At 38.8% G+C, this 24,415-nt stretch overlaps 1 protein-coding gene and 1 long non-coding RNA gene across 4 annotated transcripts in view; both read right to left on the bottom strand.

The window, feature by feature from the left end:
• The window catches only part of SGK3 (serum/glucocorticoid regulated kinase family member 3), a 148,812-nt gene that overhangs the window by 107,616 nt on the left and 16,781 nt on the right, over positions 1 to 24,415 (bottom strand). The gene's annotated exons all lie outside the window — the stretch shown is intronic.
• Positions 21,115 to 23,015, bottom strand: LOC147572071 (uncharacterized). The gene is made up of 2 exons (XR_015246651.1): positions 22,816 to 23,015; positions 21,115 to 22,565 (listed from the first exon to the last, which is right to left on the bottom strand). It is a non-coding gene; the product is annotated as an uncharacterized LOC147572071 (long non-coding RNA).

The raw sequence follows: 24,415 nt of genomic DNA on the forward strand, positions 1-24,415 counted from the left end.
AACTTTGAAAAAAAAATTTAAAAAAAAAATAAATAGATAAGCTTTTTAAAAAATAATAAAATAAAAATGTTTAAAAAAAGAAATATATATATGTTATAAATTTAATCGGTCTATGGTGATCTAGGTCTAAAATGAATAGTATACATGAGCAGTTTTCAAAGTATAGTCCGTGGATCCATGGAAGGCCCTATGACCCTATTGGGGGGGTCTGTGAGGTCTATTTTCATAATAAGATGTTATTTGCATTTTTCACTGATTTGCACTGATGGTGCAAAAGTAATAGTAGCTAGAACTGCTGGGGGGGGGGTCTGTGAGGTCTATTTTCATAATAAGATGTTATTTGCGTTTTTCACTGATTTGCACTGATGGTGCAAAAGTAATAGTAGCTAGAACTGCTGGTGCCCTGGCATGAAACAAGGCAGACTCACTGCTTTACTACTCATTATTTTCCTCACCATTACTCACTTGCAGTTTAAAAAGAGGGGGAAAAAATCAAGTTCACTTAAGGATATCCTTGAAAAAGCAATAAAAATGTTATTAAATCTTGACCTTTGAGTACATTAGTTTTTAATACTCTTGTGTGACAAAATGGGAAGTATGCATAAAGGACTTCTGCTGTATACCAAACTCTAATGATTGTCTGGAGGGAAAGTCCTTCCTTGTGTAATTGAGTTAAAAGCTGAAGTAGCTGCTTTATATAGAACACAATTTTTACTGAAAAGGATGACTGACAAATGACAATATTTGCCAAGCTTGGGTATTGGCAGACATTTTCTTGAAAATGAACAAAGTAAGACTGTCACATCAAGGAAAACAACTCTGTGTTTGTTGGCATTGACAGAATTCAACCTTTAAAGTGAAATTAAGAGTATTGGAAAATATGTTTCTTCCCCCTTGAGTTTGCCTGCTTCCTTCCACTGAAAGATTTTTCTGACGCACTTAGTGATATTAATAAATATGATTTTAAAAAATATTGTTAAATAAAATGTGTCAACACTTGGAAAATCTGCATACATTAGTGAACCAGTATTTTTCAAAAGACTAATACATGAAGTTACAAAATCATGCCTGCATCAAAGATCCATTCAAAATATAAGATGACTATAGTGGGTTGAATGGTGGTGTCCCAAATGGAACACAAGATAATTTATATTATCCAGGTGAGGCTTAAATCCAATGACAAGTGTCCTTATAAGAGACAGAAAAGAAGACACAGAGACAAGCAGAGGAGAAGGTCATGTGAAGATGAAGGGAGACAAACACCAAAAGCTATAAGAGGTAAGGAACAAATGTCCCGCTGAGTCTTTGGAGAGACTGTGGCCCAGCTGACACCTTGATTTCAGACTTCTAGCCTTCAGAACTGTGAGAGAATAAATTTCTGTTGTTTTAAGCCACACAGCTTGTGTTTAAAAAATGGCCACTTGCCAAGTCTTGGTATAGTATCAAAGAAGAATCTTCACAGTTTTCTGGACAGGCTACTAAAATATCCCTGCTTTTTCCCCACTACATATCTTTGTGAGGCCTTATTTTCTCCATACCTCAATCAAAACAACATATTGTAACTGTTTGAATGCAGAAACAGGTGTAAGAATCCAGCTGTTTCCTAGTAAGACAGACATAATTCAAGAGATTTGAAATATGTAAAATGGCAATAATCTATTTTTTTTGCTTTGTGAAACACTTATTTATCATAAGAATGTTTTATGTTAATATGTAATAGGTAAATTGTTTTAATTTAAATAAATATTTTTGAGGCATCCTGGTGGTGCAGTCAGTTGAGCGTCCAACTTTGGCTCAGGTCATGATCTCACAGTTTGTGAGTTCAAGCCCCATGTCAGGCTCCGTGCTGACAATTCAGAGCCTAGAGCCTGCTTCAAATTCTGTATTTCCCTCTCTGTCCCTCCCCCACTCGTGCTCTGTCTCTGTCTCTCTCAAAAGTAAACATTTAAAAATATATTTTTTAAAAATTTCTCAGTTTTAACTTCTTATATAGTAATTATTGATAATTCACATAAATACAAACTCTTTGGGGTCCTCAATAATTTTTTAGAGTGTAAGGGGTTTTGAGACCAAAAAGTCTGAGCACCACTGGCATACACAATCAATAAAAAAGTATAGACAAGTAGGGGCCTGAGTGGTCAAAGGTATCATGTACGTAAGATTTCAGTTATTTTGAACTATGCATTGGATTTTCAGGGCCAGGAAGGCAGAGAAAGACCCTTCTAGGCAAAAGAACCCCATGAACGTATAATGTACTTTAGAAGCAGGTGAACACATGATAATGTTGGAAGATGGGGCCATTAATAAGCATAATTTTACATACCCAAATTATTTTTTTTTAATTTGAGAGAGAGGGAGAGAGCACACACTCACCCAAGCATGAGTGGGGGAGGGGTGAAAAGAGGAAGAGAGAGAATCTCAAGCAGGCTCCATGCTCGGCATGGAGCCCAATGCAGGGTTCAATCCCACAACCCTGAGATCATGACCTGAGCTGAAATCAAGAGTTGGACGCTCAACCAACTGAGCCACCCAGGTACCCCTATTATTATCTTTTACAACACTAGATAGTAAACTAGCCAACTACAACTCTCTGAGTCTGTCATTCTCTCTACCTGGAGCACTCATACCTCTAATTTTTACTGATGTATCAGTCTACTAGGGCTACCATACCAAAGTGCCACACACTGGGTAGCTTAAAGAACAGAAATTTATTTTCTCACAACTGCAAAGGCTAGAAGTCCAAGATCAAGCTGTCTATAGAGTTGGTTTCTTCTGAAGCTTCTCTCAAGGCTTGTAGAGGGCCATCTTCTCCTTGTGTCTTCACTTGGCCCTCCCTTTGTGTGTATCTGTGTCTTCATTTATTTTTATAAGGACATTAGTCATGTTGGGTTAGGGTCCTCCCTAATGACTTTATTTAACCTAAGTTACCTCTTTAAAGATTCTATCTTCAAATACAGTCACATTCTAAGGTACTGGGGGTTAGGATTTCAACATATGAATTTGGAGAGAGACAATTCATTCCATAAGACTTGGCAAACTCCTACTTCCTTTTGGGAATCAGCCTGAATCATACTTCCTCAAGGAAGCATTCTTTCACCCTGGATTTAGGTTAGGGTACTTGTTCCATTCACATAGTATCCAATACTTACCCTACATACCATTTATCACACAAATGTAATGAAACACTTGGTGTAATTGTTTTATGACCATCTCCCCTTAAGCACCATGAGGACAGAGACTGTGTCTGTCATATTCACCACTGAGTCTGAAAGGGTTTAGGATAATGCCTAACATACTAGAGCCATTTAATGAGTGGGTGAGGGAATGCTGTGTGTGTCACAACATTAGAGAGTTTCACTGATGGAAACTCCAGGTCTGTGAGCCTTCTGGGGAAGCATTCTGAGTACTTAAACAGCTGCCATCCATAAGAGATGTACTGGCAAATCAGTATATTGGTGGTAAAGCCTCACTGGCTTTTAATCCCACTGGGGCAATAGGTTAAGGGGGTAGAGATTTAACTCTAGTCCTGGCTCAATCATTAACTAGCAAAAAATGGGGACAATGTTCCTTAACTTTGCATTGTCTCTCATTCCATCTGTAAATGCAGAAATTATCCAAAATCAAAACTGGTCACAATTTAAACAGAAACCCTCTGATCTGTGAATATCCAAAATATACAAACCAACTCTTGCTATTGGGGCCCTTGTCTGCCCTTGATGGGAGAGTCAACCCCAACTTTTATCAGCCAATTCTGCTGAAACTCTGGGAGTCTCACCTCAAGGCTTCTGTAGACTTCTTTCCCACCACAACAGTCAAAGCTTTGCTAGTTGATTGCTAGTCAAACAAAGTTCCAAAGAGTCATTACCACTTCCCCAAAACTCAGGACTCAGAGGGCAACCGGAGTTCAGAGGTTCGTAAGGGCATTTAAAGTCTAGGGCCAATATTAGTAATCTTGCAACTTGGTTAGGAATTAAGAAATGATATTTATGACTTTAAGAGGGAAGTGCATTTGAATTAAAAAAAAACACAAATACAAGCGAATGGCTAGAATATTTCTGGAGTATGGAGAGGGCAGGATCATATTCTTTTATTTTAAGGTTGGGAAAGTATATAATGTGGGGAAAAGAAAAGTTTCAGCAATTTACAGTGTCTTTGGTTGTTCTTTTCTACATATTGCCTAACCATATATCTTGATTATCCATGGGGCTTGGGACAAGTTTCTACCTTTGTTACTGTCCCCTCAACTGGAGATAAAAATACCACAAGAGGTGGTTGTGAATGTCAGGTGAAATCACATGTGGAAATAAATGCAGATATACTGAAGGGTTCCATAGAATCTATAAAGTTCTGGCTTCTGCCTCTTAGGAACTGCATAACTGCTGGTAAGTGTTAACTTCTTTGTGCCTCAGTTTCCTCAGCTGTAAAATGGAGATAGTAATAGTATCTACCTCTTGTGCCTGAAACAAAGGAAGCATTCAGTTAGTATTAGCTATTTATTTTAGCGCTTTGTAATTCCTAGATCTTTTCCATCTAATATGATCACATTTGACCATCTCAGAAACTTGTGATTTCCCCATTCTTAAACATCGCACCTCCTTTCTTCTTTCTTTCCCTCAGCAGCGCCCTAGTGTCACTGCAAACTTATCTCCCTTTACATCTTTATCTCCATTAACATCTCCCACATCCCCAAACCCTGTGGTAAAGAACCTGGGCTCCCTTAGCCTTTAGTGACTTCCCCTTCTCTTTAAGGAAAAAACTACCTATATTTCTCTATAAACCAACTGCTGCACTCTTTCTCTGCCTGAAATGTTCTGTCCCCCTGGTTTTTGTTGGGGTAACCCCTACTGTTTCACTGAATTCATTTCATCTTCTCCTTGGCTTCTTTCTGACCAACTTCTGCAAACTAGGGCATGTCCCCTTTTGTGTTTGCACAGCCTCTTAAATTTATATCCTAAATTATCATATTATATAATAATTTTCTCTTTGCATTCTTATTTTTTACAACCTCAGAACCCAGCACAGAATCTAGTATGTAGAATAACCTAATGCTCCTGTTTGCCTGGGAGTGTCCTGAAAGTCCTGAATCTAAGGAAACCCCACAGTCCTGGGTAGATGGTCACCCTATTACACATTCATGTATTGAAATCAACAGGGTCCACACTTCCTGTCTTCTCTGTTCCTCTACTGTTCACTCTTCAACTCAATGTCCACCCTTCATCTCCCCAAACTGCTTTGACACTTAGCACAGTGCTCTCCTCATGGCCAAGTCTACTGGACACTTTATAGTCCCTCTTAGATTGACCTGTCAGTAAATGATATTTAGTAACCAGAGATTACTCATGTGGTATACCTGCTTTTTCTTTTAGTGAAGCAAGCCAGTATTAAAATACCCACATTTATTAAGTGCATGAGTATATGTGGATTCAAGGCACCGTCCCATGTGTTGTTTACATGGTTCTAAATGTCATGCCATACTTATGAGTTCATTAAAATAATCACAAGATGTGATCAAGAACTACTAAATGTTTTCTGAATAAGAAGTTTCCAGAAGTCATGACTCATGGAATTAAAAAAATATTTGAAGCAATGAGAAAAGCAGTTCTTCTTTTTTGTGAAATCCAAACAAGAAAACAGAATGGTAGTCTCTTTAGGAAGAATCATAAAAAAAAATCATAAAAAAATCCTGAAAGCTTTGAAAGTAGCTGTATTAAAAATTACCTATAAAATGAGTAAGTAAACAGGTACTTAAATTTACTGAGTATTTATTTTAAATCAAAGAACAGGTTTTTAAAAATATCTTAATAGTGAAAGCTTTCCCTTCCCCCTTCTTAAGATTAACTATAAGATTAACTAATCCTATCAAAGTAAATTGCCCAGGAATTGCCTGTTCACATATCCCTCTCTCTCTCTCTCTCACCGAACTCTAAGCTCTTTGAGGGCAAGATTGGATCTAGTTTCTTACTACATCTCCTACACTTAGACAAATAGGTGCCTGGCCCATGCAGGGGCAAAAATAAATATCTTAAGTACAGAGGAAGGGAGGAAATCCTAAAAGTGAGCAGATTTTAGTGGCGCCTGGGTGGCTCAGTGAGTTAAGTGTACAACTCTTGATCTCGGCTCAGGCCATGATCTCATGGATTACAGGATCAAGGCCCAAGTCAGGCTCTATGGTCACAGCACAGAGCCTACTTGGGATTCTTTCTTTCACTCTCTCTGCCCCTCCCCCACTTGCATGTGCACACATGTATGTGCGTGCTTTCTCTCTCTCAAAATAAATAAATAAACTTTTTTAAAAAGTGAGCAAATTTTAGATAGTTGTAAAGCAAGGATTTTTCAGAAGAGAGGACACTGTATGAGAAATTCACATAAATTCATTTGTAAAACACTTCCAGATATATAGAAAGGAAAGCATTGGCAATAAACACTAATTGTAAACTTGACACAACAGCCATTATTAACTCACTTTTCCTTGAATTTGTAGAAATTCAAATATCACAATGAAAAAAATTAATTCAGCATCTTACAGTCCATCTTATTTCCAGATGGTAGAACATGTCCTGATCAAAGCAGGCTGAATGAATATAAAATGCTTTTTTTGTCCAAAAATCAAGCAATCTGAAGGAAATTTTTTCACTGTTCATATTCAGACAATCTCTCTCTCTCTCTCTCTCTCTCTCTCTCTCACACACACACACACACACACACACACACACACACACATACACACACACACTACACACAAACCATTTCCAGGCAGTGGCTCATATTCAATTATTCAACTGGTATGTACCAGGACAATCATCTTGGGTTAATACATATTCAATAAAAATTAGCTATTATTATTATTAAGATTATATTCTGATTCCTGAAATTGACTATGTCTTTATCTCATATCTATATATCTATATCCCTACATCCATGTTTAAACGTATCTAAATAGTCTAGAATTCCTCACTTCCTGACTTTTCTGAATAAATCAACTATCTTTAATTCATTCATTTTTCCTAGAAAAATTGCTAAAATTGATACCATATTATCAAACCACTGATTTGAAATAATTTCTCTCAAATCTTCCTTAAATTCATTTTTTTTTTAATTTTTTTTTCAACGTTTATTTATTTTTGGGACAGAGAGAGACAGAGGATGAACGGGGGAGGGGCAGAGAGAGAGGGAGACACAGAATCGGAAACAGGCTCCAGGCTCTGAGCCATCAGCCCAGAGCCCGACGCGGGGCTCGAACTCCCGGACCGCGAGATTGTGACCTGGCTGAAGTCGGACGCTTAACCGACTGCGCCACCCAGGCGCCCCAAATTCATTTTTTTTTAAAGTAAGCTTCATGCCCAGTGCAGAGCCCAACAAAGGACTTGAACTTATGATTTTGAGATCGAGATCTGAGCTGAGATCAAGAGTTAGTCGCTGAACCAACTGAGCCACCCAGGTGCCCTTTCAAATCCTCCTAATTTCAAAGAAAGCAAATTGAAGTTTTCGTGAAATTCAGAAATTAAGCAATTGGTTTAGCAATTCCACTTTTGCTCATGTGCAACAAGGGACATGTATAAGAAGTCAATGTTTGTACTAGCTCCAAACCTAACAATGACCCAAATGTCCATCAAGAGAAAAATAGATAAGTAAATTGGGACAGTCATACAATGGAATATTACACAGAAATGAAAATGAATGAACCACATCTGTATACATCAACATGGATGAATGTCACCAACACTACTGTTAAAAGTATCAGGAGAGGGGCACCTGGGTGGCTCAGTCGGTTAAGCGTCCGACTTCGACTCAGGTCACAATCTCGCAGTCCGTGGGTTCGAGCCCCGCGTCAGGCTCTGGGCTGATGGCTCGGAGCCTGGAGCCTGCTTCCGATTCTGTATCTCCCTCTCTCTCTGCCCCTCCCCCGTTCATGCTCTGTCTCGCTCTGTCTCAAAAATAATAAATAAACGTTAAAAAAAATTTTTTTAAAAGTATCAGGAGAAATTATTCCATTTATATAAGTTTCAAAAACAAAAAATTCAGCATTTACTGTTTAGAGATAAATACAAATGTTGAAAAAATAATTTTACAGTAAGTCAGGAGAATAATAAATACAAAATTTTGCCGTAGTTAATTGGTGGATGGAGGGACATGAACTGAATTGCATAGGGCACATAGGGAATCTAATGTATTACTAGTATTCTATTTCTTAAACTGAGTGGTAGATAAATCGGGGTCTGCTTTAGTGTTATTCTTTATATTTTACACTCTTGTTGTGAATATTCTTTTATGTGTGTTTAATAATATGTTTAAAAAAGAGTATCTTACAAAAAATATTTTAAGCAATTCAAATCTAAGTCCACTGTATCCCTGGAATGTTAAGCCTTCTACTTTTTAACTAAAAAAGCATAAGTGGAGATTTTTGGTTTAATAAAAATATATCTGTAAAGCTATATATTATTTACCCTCAAAATTTAGTCTTCCAAATGCAAGAAACTGCCCATTAATAAAATGATAATTTTTCTATCAGATGAAACTAATCAAATTTTACCCATTTTGTTATATGTTGACCAAAGGTAGTTAATTTCAGAAACTGTATTATAGAATAATTTTCTGAATAATACAAAATGGATCCATCCCTTACTCTCTATTTTCTTTACCATTCTCTCATATAAGCATTCATACAGCTAGAATATCTAGTTAGACTTTTACTGGAAATAATTTAATAGCAAAATTAGAAATCCCTAATGGCCAACTCTGACATAATGGGTTTCAAATTGATGAGTCCACCATCTTTGCAAAGGTAACCCAGACAAATTGATGACAATAGCATGTAGGCAATTTTCAAAATTAAAATTGATGAGCCTGCTCCTTCTACTTGTCAGAGTAGAGAGTTTATTGATCTCAGTGATAGAGGGAAATGCAAGTCAAGGCAGAGCTGAACTGGTCCTGTGTGTCCCTAGTGCTAGTCAGGTCCAGAAGAATCGTGATGCTGGTGATACCAGGAACAGCCTGGACAAAATATGTCCCACAGGCAGGATGAGCCCAGCATATTTATAGTACATTAGCATAAAAAGGAAGAATCTATCAAGACTTGACATATTTATAAATTCCCCTAGGTAATACCCAAAGCCTGAGTAGCTTGGCAAAAAAATTATTGCAAAAATTTGGAATTCCCTTCAGCAATGTACTGTTGTTTTAATAGGTTGCTAATTCACCACAGACAGGATTAACTTTTTTAGAAAGCTCTAAGCATAAATAGATACTACCTTAGTGGCAGTATGTTTTTGAATTCACCAAAACTATCTCCAAATTAAATCTTCTAAGAATCAGAAGAAAGGATCTGAATTATATAACTTCCTACTGTTAGTTTTGATTCAGCAGAACATCCTGAGTAAGTAGGAGGAAAGTAGATGGAAAAGGCACTGAGCTAGATGCTTTACATACCTCAATAGAAGGAACTAACATTAATGGAGCCAAGCCCTGTGCAGAGGACTTCACATATTCTCTTATGTAATCCCCATAGGGACACCTTCTTAACTCCATTCTACAGAAGTGGACAATGAAACATTAAGTAACTTGCTCGGCACTGCTAGAATTCCTGGTGCTCTACTTGCCATGCTATGCTGTAAAGCACATTGCATTAACTTTTGAGTGAGACTGAGCAAATCAAATCAATTAAAAAAAGTAATTGCTAAGTGGCTAAAAGTTTAAAACATAAGAAGCTTTTTAACTTTATACTAAAATGGCACACATGTCAAGGAATTTTAAAATAGCGTGTAATACCATTCTTCCATAACATGGCACCATCTCAGGCTTCTCCAGCTTTCTTACTCCTCTAGACCTGGACTTTCTAAAACAGGCATTCTGTACTATTTACTCAAAAACACTATTTGGCTGTTTAAATTACTTGAAGATAGTCTTTTATTTGTAAGGAATTACTCTGTAAGAAATTTTACTGAAGTTACTGGGACGGAGAAGCCATGGTCATATGCTCAAAAAGAAAAAGAACACTAAAATGAGGTTAGGGAATAAAACAGTCTATTTTAAAAGTGAACTTCACACCTCAATATCATGAGAACTAACAACTTTCACAAGGCCACCTTCAGCATGCTTCATATTATGAATTGCCTCCTGATGTCATATTCTTGATATCTGAATTGGCAACAAGAGAACAACAAATACTGGCCTGCCAAAATCTAAAGTTAAAAGGGGTGAGGGAAAAGGAGAAACTTTGTTTTTTTAAAAAGAGAAACCACAAAAGGCAATTTAAAATCTATATAGCATTCTTGGGGCTCCTGGGTGGCTCAATCAGTTAAGCATCCAACTCTTGATTTTGGCTCAGCTCATGATCTCATGTTTCATGAGTTCAAGCCCCGTATCGGGGTCTGTGCTGGCAGTAGAGTCTGCTTGGGATTCTCTCTCAATCAATCAATCTCTCTCTCTCTCTCCCTCTCTCTCTGCCCCTCCTCTGCTCTCTCTCACTCTCTCTCAAAATAAATAAACTTTTTTTTAATTAAAAAAATTAGGGGCGCCTAGGTGGCTTGGTCGGTTAAGCGTCCGACTTCGGCTCAGGTCATGATCTCGCGGTCCGTGAGTTCGAACCCCGCGTCGGGCTCTGTGCTGACAGCTCAGAGCCTGGAGCCTGTTTCAGATTCTGTGTCTCCCTCTCTCTCTGCCCCTCCCCTGTTCATGCTCTGTCTCTCTCTGTCTCAAAAATAAATAAACGTTAAAAAAAATTAAAATATTTACAGCATTCTTTCTATGCTCTCTGGAAAACAGTATGCCACTTAATACTTACACAAGGATTTCATCTACATAAATACATTAACAATTAATTAGGTCTCAACATGCCTGTGTAGAAGAAACATTGGCATATTCCCTGCAGTTTTAACAATGTATATGGAAAAAATTTGTGAATTAAAAAGTTCAGTAAGGGATTTATCACTTTAAAATGTGGGTAGAAAGATGTTTCACCTCTTTCTCTCAGAAGTCACCTTAAAACAATAGGAAAACACAAGAGACACCAAACTCCATACTATATGAAGACAGAAAGCATAGGAAGGAGTGGTAAATGGACAGAGAGGTTAGAAGGTGAAACGTGACGGTCTGCAGAGGGGACTCCAGGCAGGAGTGACTCAACCTAACCTGTAGATGCCTTGAAAAGTCTCAGGATTTGGTGCAACAGGAAAGAGATGAGAGGCTTCTTATCTGAAAACACTGAATGGTCCTTGAGAAAACAGATGCTGAGAATGAAAGCTGTGATGGTCCCCATCAAAAAAGCTGGCTCACTTTTAACAAGTTCCACTCAGATACACAGAACCTTTATTCTGTTTTTAATGTATTTTACATGTATTACTCTTTTTTTTTAATGTTTATTCATTTTTGAGAAAGAGAGAGAGAGAGAGAACACAAGAGAAGGAGGAGCACAGAGAATTTGAAGCAGGCTCCACACAAAGCACAGAGCCCAATGCAGGAATCGAACTCACAAACCATTGAGATCATGACCTGAGCCAAAGCCAGACACTTAACCTACTGAGCCACCCAGGTGCCCTTGGTGTCCTACTCTTAAATGATCATCAGGGACTTAAGGAAAACTTCTAATATAAAGGACCGAAGAGAAAAGGAAAAAAATATGTGAACCAAACAAACTAGAATAAAAACAGGAAATAGAATGCTAGGAATAGACAAACGTTTTTTAATCTACAAAAAAAAAAAAAAAATACCTTCAGAGATATAGAAAAATATGCATGGAACAAGAATAAGATTTTTTTCAATAAAATAATTTTTAAAAAGCATAATCAGACAATAAGAAAGAGTTATTGGAAAGTAACAACGCTGCTAAAACAAAAAATTCAATAAAAAGGTTGGAAGATACAGCTGAGGGACTTTTACAGAAAGCAGAACAAAAATAGCAAGAAACAGACAACAGGAAAAACAGGTAAAAAAATTAGAGGACCAATCCAAAAGACCAAACACACAACTAGTCAAAGACCTACAAAGAGAAAATAGTGAGGATGAAATTATCAAATAACTTTTACAAAACATCCTCTCATCTCTGATGAGAAGATCAAATGATCTTCTGATGAAAGAAGCCTCTCATCTCTTTCCTGTTGCACATAAATTCTATGTTAAGAATGTGCACTGAGTACTAGCACAATGGCTGAAGAGAGGACCTCACAAGGCAGATCACTGTAATATTTTAGAACAGAAAATATAAAAAGAAGATCTTAACAGCTCCAGAGAGGAATAAAGAGGTCACAAAGTTCAGGAATAAGAATGGCATGGTTTAAATGCCTCAGTGGAAACTAGAGGACAACAAAGCAATGCTTTTAAAAGTGTGAGGGAAGGGGCGCCTAGGTGGCTCAGTTGGTTAAACGTCCAGGTCATGATCTCATGGTCTGTGAGTTCAAGCCCCATATCGGCCTCTGTGCTGACAGCTCAGAGCCTGGAGCCTGCTTTGGATTCTGTGTCTCCCTTTCTCTCTGCTCCTTCCCTGCTTGCGCGCTCTCTCGCTCGCTCTCTCTCTCAAAAATAAACATTAAGAATAATAATAAAAATAAAATAAATAGAAGTCTGAGGGAAAACAATTTTCAACCAGAGTTCTACAGGCAACCAATTTATTACTCAAATGTGAAGGTACAATGTTCACTAAGCTATCGGACTATGTGCTCTATCAAAATAACAGAATAAGCCACAAAAGAGGCAGCAAGGGATCCAGACCAGGTAAGAGGCAAAGAGAGTAATAATGCTAGAATAAGCAATCCTAAAATTCATATGGAACCACAAAAGGCCCCGAATAGCCAAAGTAATTTTGAAGAAGACCAAAGCAGGAGGCATCACAATCCCAGACTTTAGCCTCTACTACAAAGCTGTAATCATCAAGACAGCATGGTATTGGCACAAAAACAGACACATAGGCCAATGGAATAGAATAGAAACCCCAGAACTAGACCCACAGAACTATGGCCAACTAATCTTTGACAAAGCAGGAAAGAATATCCAATGGAAAAAAGACAGTCTCTTTAACAAATGGTGCTGGAAGAAGTGGACAGCAACATGCAGAAGGATGAAACTAGACCATTTTCTTACACCATTCACAAAAATAAACTCAAAATGGATAAAGGACCTGAATGTGAGACAGGAAACCATCAAAACCCTAGAGAAGCAAGCAGGAAAAAACCTCTCTGACCTCAGCCGCAGCAATTTCTTACTTGACACATCCCCAAAGGCAAGGGAATTAAAAGCAAAAATGAACTATTGGGACCTCATGAAGATAAAAAAACTTCTGCACTGAAAAGGAAACAATCAATAAAACTAAAAGGCAACCAATGGAATGGGAAAAGATATTTGCAAATGACATATCAGTCAAAGGGCTAGTATCCAAAATCTATAAGAGCTCACCAAACTCCACACCCAAAAAACAAACAATCCAGCGAAGAAATGGGCAGAAAACATGAATAGACACTTCTCTAAAGAAGACATCTGGATGGCCAACGGCACATGAAAAGATGCTCAACATCGCTCCTCATCAGGGAAATACAAATCAAAACCACACTCAGATATCACCTCGCGCCAGAGTGGCTAAAATGAACAAATCAGGAGACTATAGATGCTGGCGAGAATGTGGAGAAACGGAAACCCTCTTGCACTGTTGGTGGGAATGCAAACTGGTGCAGCTGCTCTGAAAAACAGTGTGGAGGTTCCTCAAAAAATTAAAAATAGATCTACCCTATGACCCAGCAATAGCACTGCTAGGAATTTACCGAAGGGATACAGGAGTGCTGATGCATAGGGGCACTTGTACCCCAATGGTTACAGCAGCAGTTTCAACAATAGCCAAATTATGGAAAGAGCCTAAATGTCCATCAACTGATGAATGGATAAAGAAATTGTGGTTTATATACACAATGGAATACTACGTGGCAATGAGAAAGAATGAAATATGGCCTTTTGTAGCAACGTGGATGGAACTGGAGAGTGTGATGCTAAGTGAAATAAGCCATACAGAGAAAGACAGATACCATATGGTTTCACTCTTATGTGGATCTTGAGAAACTTAACAGAAACCCATGGGGGAGGGGAAGGAAAAAAAAAAAAGAGGTTAGAGTGGGAGAGAGCCAAAGCATAAGAGACTCTTAAAAACTGAGAACAAACTGAGGGTTGATAGGGGGTGGGAGGGCGGGGATGGTGGGTGATGGATATTGAGGAGGGCACCTTTTGGGATGAGCACTGGGTGTTGTATGGAAACCAATTTGACAATAAATTTCATATATTGAAAAAAAAGAAATTGTGGTTTATATACACAATGGAATACTACATGGCAATGAGAAAGAATGAAATATGGCCTTTTGTAGCAACGTGGATGGAACTGGAGAGTGTGATGCTAAGTGAAATAAGTCATACAGAGAAAGACAGATACCATGTTTTCACTCTTATGTGGATCCTGAGAAACTTAACAGAAGTCCATGGGGGAGGGGAAGAAAAAAAAAAAAAAGAGGCTAGAGAGGGAGGAAGCCAAAGCATAAGAGACTCTTAAAAACTGAGAACAAACTGAGGGTTGATGGGGGTGGGAGGGAGGGGAGGGTGGTTGATGGGTATTGAGGAGGGCACCTTTTGGGATGAGCACTGGGTGTTGTATGGAAACCAATTTGACAATAAATTTCATATTAAAAAAAAAACAATTTACTATAAAAAAAAGAGTGACAGTCCAGCAGCAATCCAGATGGGAACTGGAGAATGGAAGACTCCCCAAGGAAATTCTCCAGAGGCAGAGAGAGAACTGGGAGATTCCACTTTGCTAGACTGAACCATAAGGGGAATTTTATGAAAATGCTATTAAAAGAATTTAGGAAGGATTAGAGACAAGTTCAAAGAAAATCAACACTTAAAATGAACAAAACACCCTAGATACGATATAAAGCAGAGAGGGTAGAATATTTAGAGCTCAAGTGATAAGTCCTTGTCATAAAGTAACATAAAATCTAATTGGGGAGCCAATCCACAGATATGTTAACCAGTGTTTTTCTAATTTTTTTTTTTACCAAGAACTATAAGAAATATTTCTTACATGATGAGCCAGCATATATAAATATCTATAACAAAAGTACCATAGAACAATATCACCAGTATCCCCTTTTTGAAACTTTGTGTTTACACCACTTCGCTTTTATGAAAAACCTACTTCAGTACCTGTTTTTGCTACCTGAAAGAAATCTGAAGAGGATTTTCGCTTTTACCAAAAAAGTGAAACACAAAAACCAAAAACTGCATTCAGCATTTGTTTTGCAGTGAGCCTTTATGGAGAAGGCACCCCTCAAGCAGCCACAGTGGCACCACCAAGTTCCCTGCCCAGAAACACACTCAGCATCTCAGCATCAATCTGTGCCAGCTTTGTACAGTGTCTGTGAGCATCTGAACTTTATCTATGATTTATTTTGGGCATCCATTAGCAAGATACATCCTAAGGTATCAGAAAAGCCTAAGAGGTTAATTTTTGGATCTGGGAACTCTCAAAGTTTTTTGCCATATAAATTAATGGTAATTGCTTCTTTCCTTTACACTAATTTGGTTTATGAAAGTTTTCATAAGAACGCTCTACTTTTGGATAGTGGGGAAAACCTGTACTCCTTTTGATATACAACATATTTTGATATTTTCTATTGTGGTCTATTTTATTCCATGTTTTAAAATGCTGATCACAATCCACTAAATTGACTTCACAAGTCGCTAATGGGTTGCAACCCACATTTTTTAAAAGCACTGCAAAAGACTACAGTATGTTTTATTGAAAACAAAAAAGAAAACACTTCTGGAGAATTGGAGGAGGCAAGAAGGAAAGCAAGAAAATCAGAGAGTTGATAGAAAAAGGATTGGAAATGAGTTTTCAAGAAAGGATAATTTTATAGGCAGTGAAAGGGAAGGAAGGCGGCTATTCCAAGTGAAGAGAAGGTTAAGTAAAGGCTCAAAAGCAGGAAACAGGGTGTGCAAAAGGTATGGCAGAGCAAAGAGTAAATTCAGATGAAGGAGACAAATAGAAAATAGAGATAGGGAGGCAGATTAAAGACTAAGCACAAAAGGCTAGACAACTATGCTGAGGAGTCTAATGTTATTCTGATGGCCATGGAAATCCAAGGAGTGGATCCAAGGAAATGTTCCAAGGGGATTAGAGGGTGTTAGCAAATTACAGTGATGTTTCTACTATCTCAGTGTGACTTAGTAATTTTGTATGCATAAATTACATAAATTAAAGGCAACATAGTACGTGACTAGAAGCTGAGCAGTAAAAGCAGCTTATTTTATCCATTCTGATGTATTTTTCTTTAAAAAAATTTTTTTAATGTTTATATATTTTTGAGAGAGAGACACACACAATGCGAGTGGGGGAGGCACGGAGAGAGGGAGACACAGAATCCGAAGCAGGCTCAAGGCTCTGAGCTGTCAGCACAGAGCCCAAGCGGGGCTCAAACTCACGAGCCTTCAACCTGTAATGCACAGCCCATTGACTGTCACCAAGCTAGAAGTCAATGAGCCTAAGAAACCTTCTCTGATCCTATATAGCTGGGTTAAATGCTCTTGCTGTGAACTTGGGCTCCTGGGGCACTTCTCCTGTTCTAGCACTTTCTACCCTGAATTATAACTATTTGCCTTCACAATTACACCAGAATCTCCATGAGGGCAGAGGTTATGGTGATTTTGATGATCACCAAAGCCTCATCCACTATTCCAGTGCCTAGCCCATAGTGAGCACTCAATAAATATTTAATGAATACAAAGTTTTTGTTTAGTGTACCAACATATAACTTTAAAGTCTATACCTTGATGTTAATGTCTAGATTTGGAAAGCCAAAATCTGCTTTAAGTTAGTACAACCAATCCATATCCCCTACCTATGCTGCCAATATTTTAATTAAGTGGATCTAACTGTACAGACTGATTCTGCAGAAGTGCTGTCCCAAATTAGGTTGAATATGTAAGGCAGGGTGAAAAGTTTGGATTTGAACTAATAAAGAGCTATTGTAGGTTAAGAAAGGTAGGCATGCCATTAAAACAGGGCTTTACGAAGATTAGTCTCTTCTGGTATGCAAGATAGAATGGGGGGAATTTTTCCTCCATTTTTTTAGCCTGTTTTCTTTTTTTTTTTTTTTTTTTTTTTGAGTGTGAGCAGATGGCCAGACTACTCAACAAACATTTTTTGAGGTTCTACTATGTTCTATGAGCTGTACTATATTAAATGAAATAACTTCATAAACTGTAACTTGGGCTTTAATGAAATGAATACAAATTATTGCGAGCTGAACCACGTTAATGTTAGCATTCTGATGCAGTAAGGAGAGTCTGTGGTGCTTAAGTATAAATGGGAAAGTGCCTACATAAAATGACTGAACTTAGTATTATTTTCATAGAACCAAGTTACATTACTTATTATTTTCTTACACTGTTAGTGCTCCTATATTGATAAAAATTTTAAAGTTTATTTATTTTGATGGCACAAAAACAGACCTCAGATCAATGGAACAGAATAGAGATCCCAGAATTGGACCCACAAATGTATGGCCAACTAATCTTTGACAAAGCAGGAAAGAATATCCAATGGAATAAAGACAGTCTCTTCAGCAAATGGTGCTGGAAAAACTGGACAGCGACATGCAGAAAATGAACCTGGACCACTTTCTTACACCATACACACACAAAAAAACTCAAAATGGATGAAAGACCTAAATGTAAGACAGGAAGCCATAAAAATCCTCGAGGAGAAAGCAGGCAAACACCTCTCTGACCTGGGCCACAGCAACTTCTTACTCAACACGTCTCCAGAGGCAAGGGAAACAAAAGCAAAAATGAACTATTGGGACCTCATCAGAATAAAAAGCTTCTGCACAGCAAAGGAAACCATCAGCAAAACTAAAAGGCAACCGACAGAATGGGAGAAGATATTTGCAAATGACATATCAGATAAAGGATTAGTATCCAAAATCTATAAAGAACGTATCAAGCTCAACACCCCAAAAACAAATAATCCAGTGAAGAAATGGGCAAAAGACATGAATAGACGCTTCTCCAAAGAAGACATCCAGATGGCCAACTGACACATGAAAAAATGCTCAACATCACTCATCATCAGGGAAATACAAAACCACAATGAGATACCACCTCACACCTGTCATAATGGCTAACATTAACAACTCAGGCAACAACAGATGTTGGCAAGGATGTGGAGTAAGAGGATATCTTTTGCACTGTTGGTGGGAATGCAAGCTGGTGCAGCCACTCTGGAAAACACTATGGAGGTTCCTCAAAAAATTAAAACTAGAACTACCCTATGACCCAGCAATTGCAGTACTAGGTATTTATCCAAGGGATACAGGTATGCTGTTTCAAAGGGACACATGCACCCCAAGGTTTACAGCAGCACTATCCAAAGTATGGATACAATAGCCAAAGTATGGGGGCGCCTGGGTGGCGCAGTCGGTTAAGCGTCCGACTTCAGCCAGGTCACGATCTCACGGTCTGTGAGTTCGAGCCCCGCGTCAGGCTCTGGGCTGATGGCTCGGAGCCTGGAGCCTGTTTCCGATTCTGTGTCTCCCTCTCTCTCTGCCCCTCCCCTGTTCATGCTCTGTCTCTCTCTGTCCCAAAAATAAATAAACGTTGAAAAAAAAATTTAAAAAAAAAAAAAAACAAAAACAAAAAAACAATAGCCAAAGTATGGAAAGTGCCTAAATGTCCATCGATGGATGAATGGATAAAGCAGATGTGGTGTGTATAAATATAATGTGTCTGTGTGTATACACACACACACACACACACACACACACACACACACACACTCACACGTGTGTGTATTCTTTTTGATTGCTGAGTAATACTCCATTATACATATATATATATATATGTATGTATATGCTCCTTTGTGAGCATACATGTATATATATAAAATGGAGTATTACTCAGCAATAAAAAGAATGAAATCTTGTCATTTGCAACTACGTGGGTGGAACTAGAGGGTATTATGCTAAACGGAATTAGTCGGAGAAAGACAAATATCATATGATTTCACTCAAATGAGGACTTTAAGATACAAAACAGATGAACATAAGGGAAAGAAAGCAAAAATAATATAAAAACAGGGAGGGAGACGAAACATAAGAGACTCTTAAATATAGAGAACAAACAGAGGGTTGCTGGAGCGGTTGTGGGAGGAGGGATGGCTATATGGGTAAGGGGCTTAAGGAATCTACTCCTGAAATCATTGTGGCACCATATGCTAACTTGGATGTAAATTATAAAAAATAGATTATTATATTTTAAAAAGTTTATTTATTTTGAATGAGACAGAAAGAGAGTGTGAGAGCAGGGGAGGGGCAGAGAGAGAGAGGGAGAGAGAGAATCCCAAGCAGGCTCCCTGCTGTTGGCATGGAGCCTGATGTGGAGCTTGAACTCACAAACTGTGAGATCATGACCTGAGCTGAAATCAAGAGTCAGACACTTAACCAATTGAGCCACTCAGGCGCCCCTCAAAAAAAAAAAATTTAAAGGGGAACCTGGTGGCTTAGTCAGTTGAGTGTCCAACTCTTGATTTTGGCTCAGGTCACAATCCCAGGGTCATGGGATCAAGCCCTGAGTCAGGCTCCTTTGTGAGCATGCAGCCTGCTTAGGATTCTCTCTCTCTCTCTCTCCTCTGCCCCTCCCTCCTGCTCACGCACATGCTATCTCTCTCTCAAAAGAAAATAAAGTAAAAAAAAAATTTTTTTAAATAAAAGAAAATCACCTTATAAGCTCAAAATGTTGTTTATGGCCTACTACCTCAGATGAAATGAGGTACTTCTTGCTTTCTACCTGTAAAAGTAAGTCTGGGGGTGCCTGGGTGGCTCAGTCAGCTAAGTGTATTTCAGCTTGGGTCATGAACTTGAGGTAGCGGGATCAAGCCCCACGTTGGGCTCTGAGCTGATGGCGTGGGACCTGCTTGGGGGTCTCTCCCCGCCCCCCCGCCCCGCACCGTGCACTCTTTCTCAAAATAAATAAATAAACAATTTTTTTAATGTTTATTTTTGAGAGAGAGCACAAGCTGTGGAGGGGCAGAGAGATCCAAAATAGCTTCGATGCTAATTTTTTTTTTTTAATTGTTTATTCATTGGTGCACCTTAGTCGCTCAGTCAGTTGAGCGTCCTACTTCAGCTCAGGTCATGATCTCCTGGTTCCTGAGTTGGAGCCCCATGTCAGGCTCTGTGCTGACAGCTCAGAGCCTGGAGCCTGCTTCGGATTCTGTGTCTCCCTCTCTCTCTGCCCCTCCCCCACTTGAATTCTGTCTCTCTCTCTCTCTTAAAACTAAACATTAAATAAAAAATAAAAAAAAAAGAGAAATTGTTTTAAAAAAAAGTCTGAAAATCAATATGGTCCTTCAGGATATGGCTAGCTCTGGTGGGTCCTAGAAAGACTTAAGAGCAAATGATGACCAGGGTAGTATACAATTATCCAACAAATATACAGTCTTCAACACAATCACTTACCTTCTTTCTCCAAGCGACCCAAACTTTATATTTTAATGATTACAAAGTCCATGAGAAGAGACTTCATTACACATATACAAGATCCTTGTCACTGAGGATTTGAGAAATCTGTCATTTTAAGAGAACTGTGTGCCTAATAGATCCTTCTGCTTCTGTAACATACTTGCACAATAAACCATAATGACTCATAACCACCATCCATTACCTTAGTGTTTCGTAACTTGTTTTCCACTTTTCCCTCCTTTTAAAACTGAACCTAAGGCAATGTACACAGAATTATGATAAATGAACTTTAATAGTAAGAGCTTAAAATTACAAAAGAGAAAAACCCAGAGTACATTTCGATGGCTTGCTTCCTGGTTTTTCCATTAAAACTTAAATGGACATTTAAAGTGTACTGTATTCTTTTAATGGAGGTGGAAGAATAGTTTTGGTTGTCATAATTTAACAATTCTTTTTATCTAAAAAAAATTAATGTTATTTATTTTTGAGAGAGAGAGCTGTCAGCACAGAGCCTGACATGGGGCTCAAACCCACAAAGCAGGAGATCATGACCTGAGCTGAAGTCAGATGCTTAACCAACTGAGTCACCCAGGTGCCCCAATTTTAACAATTCTTAAACAATGACGTTGTATATTGTTTTGATATGATTTTGAATCCACCTGCTTGTGACATAAATGAACCTATTTGTAAGAGGAAGGTAAGGAGTAAAGAGTAAAGTTCATAAAGAGTAAAGTTGGTGTAAGTTGTGTCAGGATTTCATCATCTCATCCATTATCATTGATAATTACTCCATAGCTCAGCTGCTGAGGACCCTGCTTGGGCTTATCAATAAAAACATATGAAGAAGCAACTATGGCAAGTGGACATTTAGACTATAAATACCCAGAGTCTGTAAGGACTATCTGAGTGTATTCAGTCTGGCAAGACTACTCTTTGCTGATATAAATAGCTCTCCCAAGACCTCAGGGCACTGGACCCTGGTGTGGTAAAGGCAACTGTTTTATCGGCAGCGGTGAAAACTGTGCAGTTGTCCCAAGAAGAACATCTTTCCAATCAACATTAGTGCCACTGTTCCTTACCAACACGCTCTAGGAACAAAGGACTTTCACTTTTGCTCTGACAGTTTAATGTCAGCTCTCAGTTGGCTGAGCTGTCTCTCCTGAGTACCGACTATATAATAAAGTATATACCTCAATTAAATTTGGGCTTTATTTCTTTTATCATCCCTTGCCTGGAACAACAGTGTGATTCATCTACCATTATTTGGGATATGTTATTTCTTTATTGGTTTATTAAGAGACATTATCCTGTATGGTATTGCTTATGAAATTACTACAGTGAACCTACATTAAATAAATTGCTGGTGTTAACCTTAAAAATAAAACTTCCAGTTATTTTATCAGCAAAAGATGGGTTTATCTGGGAGTAAAAGAGAACTGCAAGCCAGAACAAGTAAGCTACAGCAAAAGGACAGACAAGTCCAGAGAGGGCTCACGGGCTCTTGTATAGAGAAAGAGGGTAAGTTGGGAAGGCAGTTATAAAGAAAGAATTCCATTGGTGCAAACTGGGAACTGGAAGTATAGTGGATTTTCATTGGCTAGATTGTGGCTGTTTCTCATTGGCTGAGTTTTTGGGAGAGAGCCACATAAGATAAGCCTTTCTTCCTTCTGTTGATAGTAAAGTAGTAGCCACATGCAAGGTCTATCTCTTTCTGTTGCATCTGCAGTTGACTACAAGCATGGGTGTGAGAGTTCCACCTGTCCCCATTTTAGTGAGGTTTCCCATTATTTAAAAAACATTTTTTTAAGTTTATTTTTTTGAAAGTGAGAAAGAGAGAGGGGAGCATGCATGCACTTGCGTTGGGGGAGAGAGGGAGAGAGAAAGAACCCACGGTAGCGTGGAGCCTGACATGGGGCTCGACCCATGAACCAGAAGACCATGACTTGAACCAAAATTGGGTGCTTAAACAACCGAGCCACCCGGGCGCCCTGAGGTTTCCCATTATTAATTTTCTCACTGGCAAAGACAAACTCAGTCTCTGAGCATAATTTGCCTCTCAAAACAAAAAAAAATGTACTACAGGGGCGCCTCGGTGGCTCAGTCGGTTGAGCGTCCGACTTCGGCTCAGGTCACGATCGCGTGGTCAGTGAGTTCGAGCCCCGCGTCGGGCTCTGGGCTGATGGCTCAGAGCCTGGAGCCTGTTTCCGATTCTGTGTCTCCCTCTCTCTCTGCCCCTCCCCCGTTCATGCTCTGTCTCTCTCTGTCCCAAAAATAAATAAACGTTGAAAAAAAAAAAATAAAAAAAAAAAATAAAAAAAAAATGTACTACAATATTGTGATTTATATGAAGAAATACATATATTATTTGGTCTTTATCAGTTTCTGGCAGAGCTCCTAAAACCCTCATAAGTGACAAAAATGATAAGGGTGAAACAGGTGTCTTTTTGTCATTCATATAACAAGCCTGTCTCAATCACACCTGAGTTTATGTTAGGTGATTTCTGGAAAACCCCTAGGTAATTTATTTATTTTTTTAACGTTTTTATTTATTTTTGAGACAGAGAGAGACAGAGCATGAACGGGGGAGGGGCAGAGAGAGAGGGAGACACAGAATCGGAAGCAGGCTCCAGGCTCTGAGCCATCAGCCCAGAGCCCGATGCGGGGCTCGAACTCACGGACCGTGAGATCGTGACCTGAGCCGAAGTCGGACGCTTAACCGACTGAGCCACCCAGGCGCCCCGAAAACCCCTAGGTAATTTAAGGATAGGGACTGATTGCCAGGGGAACCAATCTGATTAGATCAGAGGGATGGACCTTTCAGTCCCACCCACCCCCACCCCTGGGGAGGGGAATGGGGCTGGAGGTTGAATAAATCACCAGTGGCCAATGATTTAACCAACTATGCCTACATAATGAAACCTACATAGAAAACCAAAAGGACGGGATCAGAAAGTTTCCGTCTGAATTGGTGCACACAGAGATGTGGAAGAGTGGTGCACCCCTGACTGAGGGCATGGAAGTTCCCTCATCCCTTCCCACATACCTTGCCCCAAGCATCTCTTCCATCTGGCTGTTCCTGAGTTACAGCTTTTATAATAAACTGGCAATCTAGTAAGTTAACTGTTTTTCCTGAATTCTGTGAGCCACACTAGCAAATTAGTCAAACCTGAGGAGGGAATCGTAGGAAATTTATAGCCTGTCCTTCAGAAGCACAGGTAACCACCTGGCCTTGCAGTTGTCAGCAGAAGGGGGCGGGACGACAGTTCTATAAAACTGAGCTCTTAACCTGTGGGATCTCCAGACAGTGTCAGGATTGAGTTGATTTGTAGGACACACCCAGCTGGTGTCTCAGAACTGCTTGGTGTGTGAAAAACTGCCATACATTTATAACCAGAGGACAGAATTGTTCAGGGTATTTCATGTAAAGGAAAACAAGAGTTTTTTCCTTCACAACTACATGAATATGAATCCATATAACATTTTGTTTTTTTAAAAAACAAAAATGACCAAACACACTGATTCATTATCTAACAGTCACACCATACATCAACATTTCAAAATGGTAAAAATGCTCCCAAAATTTACAGTATCATTAATTTTTTTTACTAGAAATCACACAGATCAGAAAATGTTAACAAAAAGCAGCGACAGTTTCTGTAACAGCTTTGCATGATCTGAGCCACACTTCCCACCTACTTTTCACTCTCCTACAGTGTATTCCACCAGTACATTTAAGAACTTTCGCAAATTAAGTTAGAAGTTCTTGTTCACCTCAATTCATCTCTGGTGAATGGCTGTGTGGAACTCCTAATTTAAGTACAACTGAATTACTGTTCTCTGATTAGTGTGGAATAATTCTTGGATTCATGGCAATGCCAGGCTAAATGACACTGTAAAGAAACCCTTTGTTTTCAAATAAATCAGTG

This window comes from Puma concolor, chromosome F2 (assembly GCF_028749965.1).
Source record: "Puma concolor isolate L17-30 chromosome F2, mPumCon1.1.hap2, whole genome shotgun sequence".
In the NCBI taxonomy this organism is placed as follows: Eukaryota; Metazoa; Chordata; class Mammalia; order Carnivora; family Felidae; genus Puma; species Puma concolor.